The sequence below is a fragment of the Mustela lutreola genome, chromosome 7 (genome assembly GCF_030435805.1).
Source record: "Mustela lutreola isolate mMusLut2 chromosome 7, mMusLut2.pri, whole genome shotgun sequence".
Classification (NCBI taxonomy): Eukaryota; Metazoa; Chordata; class Mammalia; order Carnivora; family Mustelidae; genus Mustela; species Mustela lutreola.
Genome location: NC_081296.1, coordinates 12,196,717 through 12,214,267, shown reverse-complemented (window position 1 = coordinate 12,214,267; position 17,551 = coordinate 12,196,717). Strand labels below are relative to the sequence as shown.

Sequence of the window (17,551 nt, the reverse complement as noted above, 5' to 3'; positions counted from 1 at the left end):
AAAACGCACCTTGGGGACTTCGAAGCGATGGCACAAAAAAACGGACGGTGCCCCTAGGGGTACAGTCTATGAAAGGAAAAGCTTCTCAAGCAACTAGAGGAGGAAAAGAGGGAACCGGGGGGCGTGCCCAAAGGCGGTCCAGGAGCCGGGGCAGGATGCGGGGAAGAGGGCTGCCAGGCTGGAGGAGGCTCCCTCCGGACCTGCCGACCTGCCGGGGGGGTGCCACCTCGGTGGGCAGGTGGGGGGACTTCGCAGCGTGTGACCACTGCTCCGCTGCTCACAGCTCTCCACGCGGAGACGAGGGGTCCCGTCAGGCAGGGCGTGCGCGGCCGGGGCCACGGGGACGGGGGACGCTGCCCCGGTTAACTCCCCCAGCCGGCCCTCGCCCCGCACGAGGCAGGCGGCCATCTGGCCCTGGGCGTCCAGGGCGCGGGGACTTCGCCCAGCCCGGGCGCGGAGCCCAGCCACTCACATCCTCACACACAAGCAGCCTCCTCTTTCCAGGATCGATAGTAATTTTTTAAAAAGAGAGTCTGCGGACTCAATGAATCAACCGCTCCCGAGGGAAAGAGTTGTATCTCCCGCGCGCAACATCCATTTGCAAAACAATTCATTCCCTCGCCGGGAACTCTCCGCCAAGACCCTCGCCGGATCCGCAGGCGCGCGCGGGGCGGGAGCAGGCGCCGGGACCCGAGCGGAGGTGGCCGACGCCAGCCCCCTCCCACCCCACCATTGTCCCCGACTCCAGCCCTCGAGACCCCGCGGCGGTCGGGGCGGTCCCGGGCCCCGAGGACGGCGCCGCGGCTGCCGGGGCACGAGGCCCCCACCGCGGGGGCTCCCTCAGCCGGGGGTTCCCACGGCGGGGCGCGCAGGGCCCTGCACCCCCGGCCCCCACCCGGGGGAGGGGGTGACGGTGACAAGTGCCAGCCCGGAGACTGGGGCGCGCGGCTAGACCCGCCCGAGGCCGGCGTCCCCCTCCCAGCCCGGCCCGGCCCCGCCACTCACCGCTCGGGGCGCCGCCGCCCGCCGCGCTCGTCACCCCGGGTCTGCCGCCGCGCTCAGAGGCCCCGCGCGAGGCTCCACAGCCCGGGCCGCCGCCGCCGCCGCCGCCGCCGCTCCCCTCCCCCGGCTCGCCACAGCCGGAGCGCGCCGCCGCTGCGGTACAGCCCCGGCGCCGCCAACAAACTAGTTTCTCAGGCCTTCCCGCCCCGCCTTCCCAGCGAGAAGCCAATCAGAAGCGGCGCCTCTGTGACGGATGGTCGGCCGAACCCGTAGTTCAGCCCGCAGTGGGGGGAAGGGGGTGGGCGCCCGGGCCGCGCCGGCACCGCGAGGGGGCGGGGCGGGGAGAGGAAAAAGACTTTGACCAGATTCTTAAAGGGACAGGCGCCCGCCCGCCCCCGCGGCCGAAGTTTAGGAACAAAAACCCGCCGGTGTTCTAGAGCTTTCCGAAGGAGAGAACTGTGTGGATTGCAAATGCCTCTTCTGTACGGGGTGTGCGGAACCACGCTTCTACTTGGGAAAGTGTTAGGGAAGCCCTTTTGTTTTATTCTGGGTTTGTTTCAATGTTTGGGGTTTTCTGCAGCCACTAAACCCTATTAAGTACTTGGAATATGTATTTTTCAGGGTTCTTCAGCTCTCCGATCCATAGATTTCTCACTAAGTTCTTATGTAAGCCAGTCTTCAAATATTCATTCGTTCGTTCATTCATTCGTCCATTCGCTAATTCACTCCACAAACGTTTGATTGACGCCTGTGCCATATGCTAATTTCCCAACGGGAGCCAATAATTTTCTACTTCTTGTCTTTTAGTTTTGCATTTCATTCCAGGACCTCAGATTACTGTGTGTCCGACTTCTTCATCGGTAACACGGCGGGTAAAAAGTCCTATTTTCGGGCTTAGAGGACAAGAACTCCTACGACAAGGTTAAGTGTGCAATCAATGTCTTTTTTCTCTTCGACTGAAAATCGAAAATAAGATAGGTTACTTAAGGATACGAAAAGTCCCGGTAAAATATAGAAAGTCCCAAGTGCTATGGGGCAGGGAGAATTCCCAGGAAGCAGAGGTCACACTGTTAGGAGATCTGAGGTTTATGGAGGGGGAGGGGAGCACCCAGAAGGTTTGGAAGAGGGGGTGGGATTTTCTCTGGTGGGAGCTGGGAAGGAGAACCCCTGCCTAAAGACCTGTCTGGACAAAAGAGACTTCAGGGTGTGAGGTGACAGCAGGGAAGACATCTGGGGGAAACTGTATGGTGCAGAGAGAGAGGACAGCAGAGGAAACCTGATCTGGATTTGAATCCTGCCTCTACCCTCAGGAGCTGGAGAGGGCTGGAGGCAGATTGCTCAGGCTGCGTGTCAGATTCTTCCTGGTAAAAGAGCCCTGACTCTGAGGTTTCTAGAACTTATGGCAGGGTTACTGTAAAGATTAAATAAGAAAGCGTATGATTAAATAAGAGAGCATATGGGCCTGGCACCTAGGAAGTGCTCAATATAGGTTTATGTCTCTGGAGATCTGGAGAGAGTTAAGACAGGAGGGTTCTGGTATTTAAGAGCAGTGTTGGCCAGAAGTAAGAAGTTGGCCAAGTGTGCTGTTAAGATGCCTCCAAGGGGAAAAGGAGGCATCAAAATAATTGGCCCATTAGGGAAATGACACAGATCACATTTGTAGTTTTAGCATCCCACCAATTTTCTAGAGCTAGAGTATTTATATAATTGTTGGTTGGATGAAACTCTGCATACAAAATGGATTCCTAGCAAGCTCATAAGCATTGTTTATTATTCCATTCAGGTTCTCTGAGATATTATAAGTGCCAAGCATCTAAAATCGAGTCTGCATTATCATTTCCCCCCTCCTCAACTCCACGGCTTAAATTAGGTACTGGAATATATTAAAATCAAATGCCGGCAGTGGAACAAATTCAGACCAAGAACACGTGTTGAGTTATTGAATTTAGATATGATTTGTGAGGAAAAGAGGAGATGAAGCTTGCTTTGCCATCTGTCTCAGTCTTCACTCTAGACCCAGGAGCATAACCACCATCACAGCCCCTACCCCCGTGTTGTAATGACCCGCTTATGACCTGTTAGTCCACCCCACTGCACAGGAAGCTCTGGGAGAGCGGGGATTATGACATACTGAATCCTTGCTTCCTCTCACAAGTCGTCTACACAGTTTTGAAATCCTATGAACAAATCTCCTATCAGTTAGAATTAGCTTTTGCTACATGTGACAGAAAACCTAAAATAACTATGAATTTTTAAAAGACAGAAGTTTGTTTCTTGCTCATGCAAAATAAATCTGAAGTTAAGTCATCCAGAACACGGCTGGCGACTCCACAGTTATCAAGCAGTAGAAACACCCCAAACTTAATGCTTCATTTTCCAGTTGCCTCATGGTCCAAGGTGGCTGCTGGAACTCCAGCCATAACATCCACATTTCAGAGGCAGGAAGGGATAGAGCAGAAGACCAGATGTGTGCCTCCTAACCATGTTAGCTCCATTTAAGCAGGGTGTACTGCCTCTCTAAACAGAGTCAGGGCTCTTTTACCAAGAGAAAAAAAAGAGGGAATAGGTTCTTCATGTCAATGGACAGTTCAGCCGACACCTTTTTCTTTTGTTCCTGTTGCTGTCATCTGTCCAGTCTTCTGGTGGCTTAGAATCTAAAGTCTTAGAAATTCTGAGATGCAACACAAAATGAAATGCAAACTTGTTAATAGATGATTGAACTCTTGGTTCTTCTGCCCTTGGGATGTTCCTTTTTCAGTTTCCTCTGCTGAACTCTTCCTCACTTCCCAAATGACCACGTATTGGAGTCACCTCCAGAAGTTAAAACCTCTTCTCTACATGCATTCGCACTCCAGACGATTTCATATAGGACCCTGCCTTATGTTTCTGGCAAATTCCAAATCTGTACTCCCACCCCAACTTCTCTATAACTCCTGACCCACAGGTACAACTGCTTATTCCATGTCTCAGCTTGGATGTCTAGGAGCACCTCACCCTAACATGCCCCCACTGAGCTCCTACTACACTACCCTGCAAAACATACCCTGCTCCTCCTGTCAATATCCAGTGTCATGGCTGGAATGGCCCTTGTGGCTCTTATGATCACAAGATACCCATCAGGAAACTTTGTAAATGTATTACTTGCAGAACGTAGATCTTACATAGCACCTTTGGGGCCACATAGCGAGTTTCCAGGTAGAGAGAGAGAGTGCAAGCAAATATATGCCTTCAGCTCTGTGTTTATTGGGATTCAGGATAGGGGAGCCTAGGGTTTCATGGGGCTCACTCTTTATTGATAAGTTCCAAACATAAAAGCTGGAATTTAAAGAGCAGGAAGAGAAAAAAGAAGTGGCCCAAATGGTCAGTTACTGAAGCCAAACAAGATCTCCAAAACAAAGGAGCTTCAGTGTTGGGGGGGAGGGGGCGGAGGTGGGGAGGGGCAGCACTGGGGGTGGGGGTGGCCTGGCTCGTATCTCCAGCTGGGTCGTGGCTGCTGGTGTATTTATTCTGGATAGCCATCTTTGAAGTGGATGCCCCTGCCTTCAAAGCAGAAAAAAAGAGAAAACCTGTCAGGGCTGACGCTACAGCAACTCAGTCTTTTGCTCATATAAAAAGTCTAGGTAAGACGCTCCCTTACCTGCCTACAGTCCTTGACCAGTTTGAGCCAGCCAGTCACATCACATTCATGGCTGCCACCAGGCTGCTCGGAACTACCGTCATCTCTTCCCTGGGTCATCAGAGCCTCTGTCTGGCTCGTCTCTCTCCTTCCCCTCTGGCCACCCAGAGTCCGTTCTCAACACGGCAGCCAGAGGGAGCTTAAGGACAGAATGTGCTGTGGCTGTCCTCCCCTCACAATCCTCGGATCTCAGAGTGAAGGCCAGACTCTCCTTATGTTGCCCTCACCTGATCTGGCCCGGACCACCTCTCCCACATCATCTCCTACCTCTCTGTCCTCCCTCGCTCTGCTCTGGAACCCCGGACCCCATTGCCAGGCCTCAGTCAGACAAGCCAAACCCATTCCCACTGCAGGGCCCCTGCCTTTGCTGGCTCTACCCGGAAAGCTCTCCCCAACCCGAAGGTCACACAGTTCACCCCCCTGCTTCTTTAAGTTTCTGCTCAGATTAGTTACCTGACCACACAGGCCTACCTGACCCTCTCTATAACATCTCCATATTCCCCACCCTGGGGATCCCTGGCCTTACTCCCTAGTAATTACTTATAATGGAAACCTTATTTATATATTTATATATTGGGGAAGGTAGGGGAAAAGCAGGAAACAGCCCCAACATCTAGAAGCTGACCCTGCAGGTAGAGTTAGGCCTTGGTGTTCTCCCATTGAACACAAAGAATTTCACCGAACATTGGCATCAGACAAGGCCACTCTTGGGTCAAGACAAAAGCAAGACCACTCCATAATCATGTCTCAACACAGCAAGTAATAAGCATGTTGCAAGTCACAAAATACCAACCATACACTTCTCCTAGTTAGTATGAGTGCTGTTTATTAATTACAGCTTTGACCTTGATCTGGTCTCCTTTTTTCCGGCTATGATGTATGGGGATATCCTATCATAACATACTCATCCCTGCTTTCTCCAGCACCCAATCTAGAGCAAAACCCTACTTCCTTGGGCCCTTCCCCAAACCACCTGCCCAACGCCTAAATCCTATGGAGGTTCTTCTAACACCCCTGTACCGTGGTGAGTGGTCTGTGCCCTTATGACAAATGATGACCCCAGCTTGGTGTCTCCAGGTGTTCCCGGTTGACAATACAAACCCACACACATTGACGGTACAAATACACACACCCATACATTTTATTTGGCCTGGCGATTGGCTGTCTGCTCTCCCAGAGTGGAAGTTCCAGGCAGGCAGGGGCCCTGGCTAGCCATTCCATTTAGAGACCTAGAACGGTGTCTGGCATGTGGTAGGCTCACAACGAATATTACTCTATGAATTTGGGGTGAATTGCAAGTACCTTTGGATGCAGTGTCGGTCACCATTCAGCCAGTGGTTTCTGATCTCAGGGTTCAACCAGATCTTCAATTTTGGGTCCAACTCCCTAAAGACGGAACTCCTGGTCTGAAGGGGCTGCCCAGGGCAGGGCTGTGGCAAGAGATGGCTTTGTCAGCTTCGGCTCCCAAGGGAGGGGCCGGGTGTCAGTGATTGCCCTTCTCGGGGAGCAGCTGGGATCAAGGTCACCAATGAGTCACCGCTTAGGCTCTGGGTGCACAAGGGAGCAGGGCAGGGCTGGGTCTGGCCAGGACGGAGGCTGCGGAGGGTGGAGGGTGTCCTGCCTTCACCTGGTGGGGAACTCTATGAGGAAGAAGTCCTTCTGAGCTGGCTGCTCCTTCCAGCCCAAGGAAGAGCCACTTGGTGGTGGCCGCCCTTTAGTGTTCCCCATGAAGCCCCTGCCCCAAAATGTGCTCTCCTCGTTCAATCAGAAAGTCCAACATTTAGACGCTTACTTGCTATCAAAAGCATCCTTGTGCTTCTGTGCCTTACAGGGCATACCGGCGCTATGGGAAGGCCAAGGGGTGGCCGTGGCTGTCTGTGGGTGGGGGGCTCCCACGGACACACCACGGAGGAGACTGAGGTCCAGGGCCCAGCTTGTGATGGCAGCCGCAGCGGAGGAGGGGACAGAGCGGTGGGAGTGAGCCGCAGGAAGGAAGATAAGAGAACAGCACAGAACAAACGCCTCCTTTTAGAAATGTGGGCTGTGGCCTGTCCCACTCCCTTCCTTCCCAGAAACCAGAAGGCAAAACACAGTATGGAACAATGGTTAATAAACAACCCTTGAAACGCAAAGCCGTGGGTATCGTGGGCTATCTTGGGCTATCTTTGGAGCCCCAAGTGGGAAAAAATCAGAAAGTACGCTTGTAAAAGCATGCATGTAGATGAAGACACTGTGTGAGGACATTCAGAGAAGGGACCCAGTGGTCCCCCCGCCTCCGGCAGACGGTGGTGGGGCCCGTGAGGAACAGAGGTGGAGACGGCGCTGGAGAGTTGGACGGTTTGATTTTTTTTTTTTTTTTAAGATTTTATTTATTTATTTGACAGACAGAGATCACAAGTAGGCAGAGAGGCAGGCAGAGAGAGGTGGGAAGCAGGCTCCCTGCTGAGCAGAGAGCCTGATGCAGGGCTCGATCCCAGGACCCTGAGATCATGACCTGAGCCAAAGGCAGAGGCTTTAACCCACTGAGCCGCCCAGGCGCCCCGGGACGGTTTAATTTCTGAACTGTGGCATCTATTGCTTCACCAAAAAAGAATTTAAAAGCAAAGTCAGAAGTTTAAAAAAATGAAATTCTATGCAGATTAGGGTGGGAAAAAGGGAAGGTTAAAAGAGAGCTGTACTCCACGTGGCCTGGAGTTTTAAAAAATATAATCAGGTTTTCTCTGTATAATTAAAAATCATGCAACCTTTAATAAAGGAAAGGAGTCGGGGAGGAAGGTGAGAATGGCATTCGGAGCCAGCCGGGACCACCTGGGTTTGCTTTCTGCCTCTACCACTTTTTGTGTGACCATGACCAGGTTATTCCGCTCTCTGAGCCTCAGTTTCTCCATCAGTAAAATAGGAATGATAATAAAAGTCATATATAGCTTCTACTTTCTAGGATTCTTGAGAAGGTTAAAGTAAGAAAAAATAATTTGTATAGAGCCCTTGGCCCAGAGTCTCGGACCAAATAAACCCCAAAGATATTAGCAGCAGCAGCAGCAGCTACAACTAGATGTCTGCAGGGGCGCCTGGGTGGCTCAGTTGGTTAAGCGACTGCCTTCAGCTCAGGTCATGATCCTGGAGTCCAGGGATCAAGTCCTGAGTCGGGCTCCCTGCTAGGCAGGGGGTCTGCTTCTCCCTCTGACCTTCCCCCTTCTTACTCTCCCTCTCTCTCTCAAATACATAAATAAAATCTTTGAAAACAAAACAAAACAAACAAACAAACAAACAAACCAACTAGGTGTCTGCAAAGTGCCAGGAAATGTCCCTTAGTGTAAGTGTTACTTAGTAAGAGTTACTTAGCGTAAGTGTTCAATTAATTATAGTCATTATTTGGGAATATCATCCTAACTTTGGAGGTGTGCTCTGATAACTCTCCAGCTGGGGTTGGGGGGGGACAGGAGTCATGTACCTCTCACTTGCCACCCCTGAAAATCTGTCCCATCCAGTGGGTGGTGGGGGTGGGGGTGGCCTCCAGCCCGGAGGCTTTCTCCCTGGCATCCATGAAAGCTGCGAGGAAGGAGGAACGTAGCCGGGACAGGACTGCAGGATGCCTGGGCCTGGCTCCAGAAGAATCTCTCCAGGGAAAGCGACCATGTGCGCCGTGCAATTCTGTTGCGTACTCAAGTGGGTCCATGCATAACTGCGTGGGTGTGATACCTAGGAGTTGTTTAAAGGCCAGAGGCTTTGTTGGATGGGTTGATTTCAAAATGTTTATCAAGTGCTCAGCATGTTCTAGGCACAATGCTGGGAGATAAGCAGTTCCCAAGGGAGACAGGGCTCAGAGCTGAACAAATTATCATCCTATCCTTTAAAAGAAAACGAATCATGCCCAATGGGGCAGAAGATGCTCGAACTGCAAAATAAGACTAAGAATGCTGTAGAGATTCGGATATAATGTGGTGACAGAGCAGGGAAAGATGAGTTTTGGAGGTATCTGCCCTGGGCCCTGCTGGGTGAGTCAAGTTTTAACAGGGGTAGAGAAAGCATTCCAAGGTGAAAACAAAGAACTGGCATGGGGGGGAAACTGTAGGGATAGCTTCCAAAAGAAGTCCCTAGGAGGACCATGGGGATCTGGGGGCATGGGGAGTGGGTGTTGCTGGGAGAGGTGAGAAGACTAAAAGGAAAAGAAATGGCTGGTTTCTGGTTGTTGTCCCAGGTCTATCCCATAACAGGCCTTCCCATCACATAAAGAACCACTTGAGCAGAGAAACTGTTAATATTTATCCACACAAAAGGTTACAGCACAGCAATGAGGTATCTTTATGTGTTAACATGGACACATCTTGAAAACAGTGGTGTTGAGTGAGAAAACCAACTTGTAAATGGATACAAAGAGTCTCATTGCATTTATGTGCATCATAAAATCTTACAAAGCAATGCTCTGAACCACATGCTGTTTGCAGATCGTTGTTTATGTTGTGTGCCTGTAAAAACACAATGTATGCATACACACAGGATATGCTGCAGTGTAACAAAATACTTGGGGAGCCTCAGTGATCTGCTGGAGGGTTTTCTGGGAAGATTTAGGTTGTCAAAGCTACCTCAAAGGTATGTGAAAAACAGGGAGGGCTCGACGACAATAGAAGGGATTTGACAAGTTATTGATAAAAGGGTCAATCCTCCAGGAAACTACGTGATGGAAAAACCCAAGAGCTCTGAAAGGAGAAACAGAGAAACCGGACAGCTTGGTTAGGAACCTCAACACTCCCCTCTCTGATAGAGCAACCTACTAGAACTATCAAACGTGATGTCGGCAAAGACAGAGAAGATCGGACAGCACAATCCACCCATATCTCAGGCGTCCATGAGATATTCACTAGCACGGAAAATATCTTGGACCATGAAAGAAACGTCAACTAAAAAGAGACACTGAAATCATACAGAGTGTGTTCTCTGACCATAATGGAAGCAAAGTAGAAATCAATAGCAGAAAGACAAATAAAATCGCTAAACATGTAGGAATTAAACAACACGCTTTTAAATAATCTACGGGTCGAGAGGGAAGTCTCAAAAGAAATTTTATAAAAACAACACAACATAACACAACACAACACAACACAACACAACGCAATCAACCTCAACAAGACATCTGTCAACCCGATACAGTATTAAAAGCCACAGAAGTTCAATGCCCTGTAAAACCTGTTGTAAACAGAGAAACCAAGGTCTTCGCAAGATTCTGTTCGGCATACTTAAAAGAGGACTGATTGGTGCTGCGCCAGCGAGAAAGTGACCCAAAATTTTCTCCCTTATAGAAGAAAAGCAGGAAACTTGCACACAGCTGGCCAACAACGTTCCCTACACCCTGTTCTTCCAACATAATTTCTTCCTGACTTTCCTCCACAGTTGGCAGGCTATCTGAGCACGATGTCTCAGATGTACACCTGAGTTTGGAAGCATTTCTCTGTGTTTTCTTTTTTCCTTTTTTAGATACAGGACGTGGTTGAAAACCATATGCCACTGAAGCTGTTCATCACTTGGATGAGAGTGGGTCATGGGCAATGAATCATGTACACTTCTGCTGTTGAAAAAGACACAGAACTGCATGTCCACAAAAGGACAACATATCCCAGCATGAGGGACACAGTGAGAGCGGAGGAGAGAGGGGGAGGTTCGTCGCACTATCTGCTGACATTCGGCATGAGAAAGAGTCTCAAGTTAATAACCCAAGTTTCTCCCTGAACAGACCAAGAGAAGAAGAGGAGAAAAAATCCACAGTGAGGAGGAGGAGGGAAGGAATACAGACAACAGAAGAAACCAGTACAATGGAAAATAGGGAAACTCTCTCTCTGTCAAATAAATAAATAAAATCTTTTATAAAAAGAAATCTGGTCCTTGAAACAAAATGAAAAAAAAAATTCATAAGCCGCTCGTAAGATTGACAAACAAAAAGGGAGAAGATGAAAAGTACTAATAGCAAGAATGAAACAGGGTACATCACCACAGATTCTATTGATCCTTTAACATATAAGAGAGTAAAAAACTCATTTTTTCAAATAACAAAGATCAGTGTGGCATGTTCCAGAAATAACTGAAGGAAGGAAATAATAATTACAGAATTACAATGCTTTTTTGAGGCTCCGGAATTATAATTTTTTAAAAAATCACAGATACCATGCTTATAGGGTACAGACCTGGAGTGTTCTGTGAGCACAAATTTAAAAAAATTTTTTTCTAAAGATTTTATTTATTTATTTGACAGACAGAGATCACAAGCAGGCAGAGAGGCAGGCAGAGAGAGAGAGGGAAGCAAGCTTCCTGCTGAGCAGAGAGCCCGTTGCGGGGCTTGATCCCAGGACCCTAGGATCATGACCCGAGTCGAAGGCAGAGGCTTTAACCCACTGAGCCACCCAGGTGTCCCTAAAAAGCCTTTTTTAAAAGATAATATTTTTGAGTAATATCTACACCTAATGTGGGACTTGAACTCGGTACCCTGAGGTCAAGAGTCACATGCTCCTCTGACTGACCCAGCCAGATGCCCTTACAAATTTTAATTAAAAAAAAAAAAAAAAAGGTTTTATTTTTTATTTTAGAGAGAGAGCAGTGGAGAGGGAGAATCTTTTCTTTTTTATTTTTTAAATATTTTATTTATTTATTTGACAGATAGAGATCACAAGTAGGCAGAGAGGCAGGCAGAGAGAGAGCAGGAAGCAGGCTCCCTGCTGAGCAGAGAGCCCGATGTGGGGCTCAATCCCAGGACCCTGAGATCATGACCTGAGCCAAGGGCAGAGGCTTTAACCCACTGAGCCACCTAGGTGCGCCGGGAGAGGGAGAATCTTAAACAGACTCCCAGTTGAGCATGGAGCCTGATGTAGGGCTTGATCCTAAGACCCTGAGATTAGGACCTGAGCCAAGACGTGGACGCCTAACTGACCGAGCCACCCAGGTGCTCCTACAAGTTCTAATCTTTAATATTAAACAACTTCAGGTCGGGAGAGGAGGGTGGGGTTATGGACATTGGGGAGGGTGTGTGCTATGGTGAGTGCTGTGAAGTGTGTAAACCTGGTGATACACAGACCTGGGGATAAAAATACATTATATGTTTCTTTAAAAATTTAAAAATTAAAAAAAATATTAAACAACTTCAAAATAAAAAAAAAATTTGAATATGGCAGTGTCGTATAATACAAGGCATTCGTTGGCTGCATTCAAACTGCATTCCATGGGGCACCTGGGTGACTCAGTCATTTGGGCGTCTGCCTTGGCTCAGTCATGATCCCGAGTCTGGGACTGAGCCCCTTGTTGGGCTTCCTGCTCAGCGGGGAGTCTGCTTCCCTCTCTCTCTCTGCTGCCTCCCTGCTTATGCATGCACGTTCTCTAACAAGTCAATAAAATCTTAAAAAAAAAAAAAAAACAAACCCTGCATTCCAGTCTCTGGTTCTTTTGTAACATACAATAGAGTAACAAAATCTTTCTCTTTCTTAAAATTAAGGGGACTGTAGATGTTTCACTACAAAGATAATAAGGGTATACTCTGGGCAATTATGCAGTGGTAAATTTGACAACTTAAGACAAAATGGACCATTTCCTCAAGCACCGCAGACTACCAAACACAACAAAGATGAAACAGACAATCTGACTCATCCTATAACCATGAGAGAAACTGAATTAATTATTTTAAAACTCACAGAAAAAATCTCCAGGCTCAGATAGTTTCACTGGAGAATTCTACCAAACATTTAAAGAAGAATTAATGCCAATTCCGCACAATTTCTTCAGAAAATAGAAGACAGGGGACCACCTCCCAATTTAATTTATGGGGTTGTTATTATTACCCTGATGCCAAAAACAGTACAAAAAAAAAAAATAAGGAAACTGTAGACCAATATCTCTCATGAACTCAGAAAAAAACCTCTCCAACAAAATATTAGCAACTAGAATTTAATTAATTATACACCATGACCAAGTGGGATTTATTCCAGGTATGCTTGTTTGACATTCAAAAATCAAACAGTGAAATTTATCATATGAACAAGCTAATAAAACAAAAATCACATAATGATATCAATTGATACATAAAAACTATTTGACAAAATCGAACCCCTATTCATAATTATTTGGAATCAAGGAGAATCACTACAACTTGACAAAGAGCATCTACAAAAATCCTACACCTCACATTAAACTTAATGGTGAAAAACTGCTTTCCCTCTTAAGCTGGGAAAAAGGCAAAGATGTCTGTTCTCATCACTTTTGCTCAGCACAGTACTGGAAGGTCTAGCCATTGCACACATGTAAGAAAAAATAAATTAAGGGCATATGGATTAAGGAGGAAGAAATAAAACTAGCTTTATCTATGGGTGACATGATTGTTTACATAGAAAATTCCAAAGAATCCACACAAAAGCCCTCCAAGACAAATAAATATATTTTACAAGGTTACAGGATACAAGATCGACACAGAATAATCAATTGCGTTTCTATACAATAACAATGAGCATGCAAAAGGGAAAATAGAAGCACAATGTCATTTGTGCTTCACTAGTCCCTCTAGTGAAGATGAACTAGCTGCCTTATACACTTAACAAAACAGGTACTGGGTCTGCATGTTGAAAATTGCAAAATGCTGATGAAAGGTATCAAAGAAGAACTACGAAAATGGAGAGATATATTATGTGTTTAGATTGTAAGACTCAATGTAGTGAAGATGTCAATTCTCTCCATATTGATGGGTAGGTTTAATACAATTCTTATCAACACACCAGCAAGATTTTTAAAGACATTAACAAGCTTAGACTAAAATTCATGTGGAAAGTCAAAGGAAGTGGATAGCCAAGACAATTTTGAAAGAGAAGGATACAAAAACTCAGTCTACCTGAGTAGACTACCTTTCAAAACTTATGTAGCTGCATTATTCAAGACTGTGTGTTGAGGCTCCTGGGTGGCTCAGTCGGTTAGGCGTCTGCCTTGGGCTCGGGTCCTGATTCCAGGATCCTGGGATGAAGCCCTGCGTCAGGCTCTGGGGAGCCTGCTTCTCCGTCTCCTCCCTGCTGTGCCCTCTCTCACTATCTCTGTCGCTATCTCCATCTCTCTCAAATAAATACATAAAATCTTAAAAAAGAAAAGACTAAAAAAAGGCACAGGGATAGACATACAGATCGTAGGATATTTAGATATAGACCCACCAAGTATGCTAAACTGCTTTTTTTTTTTTTAAAGATTTTATTTATTTGACAGAGAGAGATCACAAGTAGGCAGAGAGGCAGGCAGAGAGAGAGGAGGAAGCAGGCTCCCTGCTGAGCAGAGAGCCCGATATAGGGCTTGATCCCAGGCCCCTGGGATCATAACCTGAGCCAAAGGCAGAAGCTGTAAACCACTGAGCCACCCAGGCGCCCCTCAACTGCTTATTTGACAGAGGTGTAAAAGCAATTCAATGAAGGGAGGACAGACAGACTTTTTAACAAATGGTGTTGAAGCAAATGGACATCCATAGGCACAAAAGAAAAAAAAAAAAAGAGAGAATCTCAATCTTAATCTCACACCTTTTATAAACGTTAGCTCAAAATGGATTATAGATTTAAATGTAAGCATAAACCTGTAATGGTTTATTTTTTAAGATTTTTACATATTTATTTAATTTATTTTTTAAGATTTTATTTTTTTAAGTCCTCTCGACAGCCAACATGAGGCTCAAACTCATGATCCTGAGATCAAGAGTCACATGCACCAACCAAAGGCTCCAAACCTGTAACCTTTTTTGAAAAAATAGGCAAAAATCTGCAAAATTTAGGGCGATGCAAAGTGTTCTAAGCCTTGACACTTTCAAGCATGATCCATGAAAGGAAAAAGTGACAAATTGGGTTTCATCAAAACGAAAAACTTTGGTTCTGTGAAAGTCCATATGAACAGAATGAAAAGACAAGTTCTGCACAGGGGACCACATACTTGGAAACCCACATCCAACTAAGTACTAGTTTCTGGAATATATAAACACGTCTCCACACTTAGCAGTCAAAGCAATGGCAAATAATCCAATTAGAAAACATGCAAAAGGGGCACCTGGGTGGCTCAGTTGGTTCAGTGGCTGCCTTCGGCTCAGGTTATGATCTCAGGGTCCTGGGATTGAGCCCCGCATTGGGCTCCCTGCTCAGCAGAGAGCCTGCTTCTCTCTCTCCCACTATCTGCTGCTCTGCTAACTTGTGCTCTCTCTCTCTGTCAAATACATAAATAAAATCTTAAAAAAAAAAAAGAAAGAAAACATGCAAAAGACATGAATATGGGATTTAATGGAAGAGTATGAGATGACAAACAGGCATATGGAAAGATGTTCAACATTATTAGCCATCAGGGAAATGTAAATTAAAACCACAGTGAACTCCTGAAATTTAACATAATGTCATATATCCACTATATCTCCAAAAATAAATTTAAAAATGCCCCCCCCCAGTGAGCTATTACTACCTACCTATCAGAATGGCTAAAATCAAAAATAGGGATAACACCAAATGCTGGTGAGGAAATAAAGAAACTAAAACACTCATACATTCGCTTGTGAGGTTGTACAATGGTATCCCCACTCTGGAAAAGAGTTTGGTGGTTTCTTATAAAATTGAATATGCACTTATATAACCCAGAAATTGAGCACTTACCCCAGCGAAATGAGAACTGATGTTCTTACAAAAACCTATACGCAGGGGTGCCTGGGTGGCTCAGTGGGTTAAGCCTCTGCTTTTGGCTCAGGTCATGATCCCAGGGTCCTGGGATGGAGCCCCGCATCGGGCTCTCTGCTTGGCGGGGAGCCTGCTTCCCTTCCTCTCTCTCTGCCTGCCTCTCTGCCTCCTTGTGATCTCTGTCTGTCAAATAAATAAGTAAAAAACAAAACAAAACAAAACACCTATATGCAAATGTTCATAGCCGTTTCATTTGCCATAGCCCCAAACTGAAAGTCACGCAGATGTCCTTTGGCGGATGAGTGGTTAGACAAACTGTGCATTATGAGCAGATACCACAGACGGTACTCAGCAGTGAAAAGGAGCAAACCGTTGGTTTGTGAAACAACTTGGATGAGTAGCCAGGGACGACTTCTTTTTTTTTAATTTTCTTTTCTTTTTTAAAGCTTTCTTTTTCTAAGATTTTATTTATTTATTTTACAGAGAGAGAGCGAGCCAGAGAACACAAGTGGAGGGAATGGCAGAGGGAGAGGGAGAAGCAGGCTCCCTGCTGAGCAGGGAGCCCAGTGAGGGACCCAATCCCAGGGCCCTGGGACTTTGACCTGAGTCAAAGACAGATGCCTAACCATCTGAGCCACCCAGGTGTCTTTTTTTTTAGAGAGAGGGGTTGGGGAGCAGAGGGAGAGAATCTTAAGCAGGATCCTCGCCCAGCAAAGAGCCTGGTGTGAGGCTGATCTCACAACCCTGAGATCATGAGCTGAGCTGAAACCAAGAGTTAGAGGCTTAACTGACTAAGCCACCCAGATGCCCTCACGGTTTTTTGTTTTTTTTTTTTTTTAAAGTAATCTCTGTGGGGCGCCTAGGTAGCTCAGTGGATTGGGCTTCTGTCTTCGGCTCAGGTCGTGGTCTTGGGGTCCTGCGATCGAGCCCCACATCGGGCTCTCTGCACAGTGTGGAGCCTGCTTCCCACCCCCCTCTCTGCCTGCCTCTCTGCCTACTTGTGATCTCTGTCGAATAAATAAAGAAAAATCTTAAAAAAAAAAAAAAAGTTATCACTGCACCCAACATGGGGCTTGAAGTTATAACCCCAAGATCAAGAGCTTTATGTCCCACTAACTGAGTCAGCCAGGCGCGCTGCTAGGGACTTAGGCTGAGTAAAGAAAAGCCAATCCCTAAAGGGCTCACACTGTATGAAAAGTGTTATTCATGTAACACTTTTGAAATGAAAAAAATTGAGAAATGGAGGACATAGTCGTAATTTTTAAGGATGAGAAATGGGGAAGGAGAAGGGACGCTTGAGGAGTGTGGGTCTGACTATAAAAGGGCGGCGTGAAGGATTCCTGTGGTTTAGGGACTGAGTGTTGAGTAGCTTGACTGTGCTCATCAAAACCGGAACCCACACCAGTGCTAAAACTGTATAGCATAACACACACACACACACACACACACGTACCAGTAGAACTGGGGAAATCTGAAAAAGACCGGTAAGTTATACCAAAGTCAATATCCCGGTTATGATCTTATACCATAGTTTTGAGAATGTTAGCGTTGGAGAAAATTGGGCAAAGTAATAAAGAAGCTCTCTGTATTATTTCTTACAACTGCATGGGCATCTACAATGATAAATCAATTTCAGTTTGAAAGGTCTTTAAAGTTACTGACCCTCTTACTACACCCCCCCCCCCCATTAAAAGGATCCAAGTCGAAATGATTTTAGGGAATAGATCATGTTCCATGCTATTTAAAGTGTTTCAGCATATATGATGAGATGGAAAACCACCCAATTCATTTTGACTCAGAAAATGTGAATAAATACTAAAGCCACGTGTGGAAGCCCCCTGTATAAAAGAGGTTTTAAAACACAAAGCGTCTTTGGTTGAGGCAGAACAGGGAGAGTGAGAGGGGCGTGACCTACTGGCTCTCACCGCCCTCCCCCACGGCCTCCGCCCGCCCCCAGCTAGACTTCGGGCCTCCATGGAAACAAAGGGCCGCGCAGCTCACTCTAGGAAAATCACTGCCTTGCAAACCCCTAATTATTGAAAATCATAGCTGTGAAAATCCCCAACAAAACACTAGCAAACTGAATTCAATTGAAAACAATTATCCGCTATCACACGGAAGTAGCGTTTATCTCGGGAGGGTTAAAATGGCGTAAAAATAGAAAATACATTAATATGATACAGCATATCGCTAAATCCGATAGGAATTCACATGCTGAGTT

At 46.5% G+C, this 17,551-nt stretch overlaps 1 protein-coding gene across 1 annotated transcript in view; it reads right to left on the bottom strand.

Moving 5' to 3' along the window:
* Nucleotides 1–1,165, bottom strand: part of KLHL25 (kelch like family member 25) — a 34,413-nt gene extending 33,248 nt beyond the window's left edge. Inside the window, exon 1 of the mRNA XM_059180045.1 lies at nucleotides 1,006–1,165. The gene's annotated coding sequence lies outside the window, so the exon portion shown is untranslated. The remainder of the gene's footprint in view (nucleotides 1–1,005) is intronic.
* Between the last annotated feature and the right edge of the window lie 16,386 nt (nucleotides 1,166–17,551).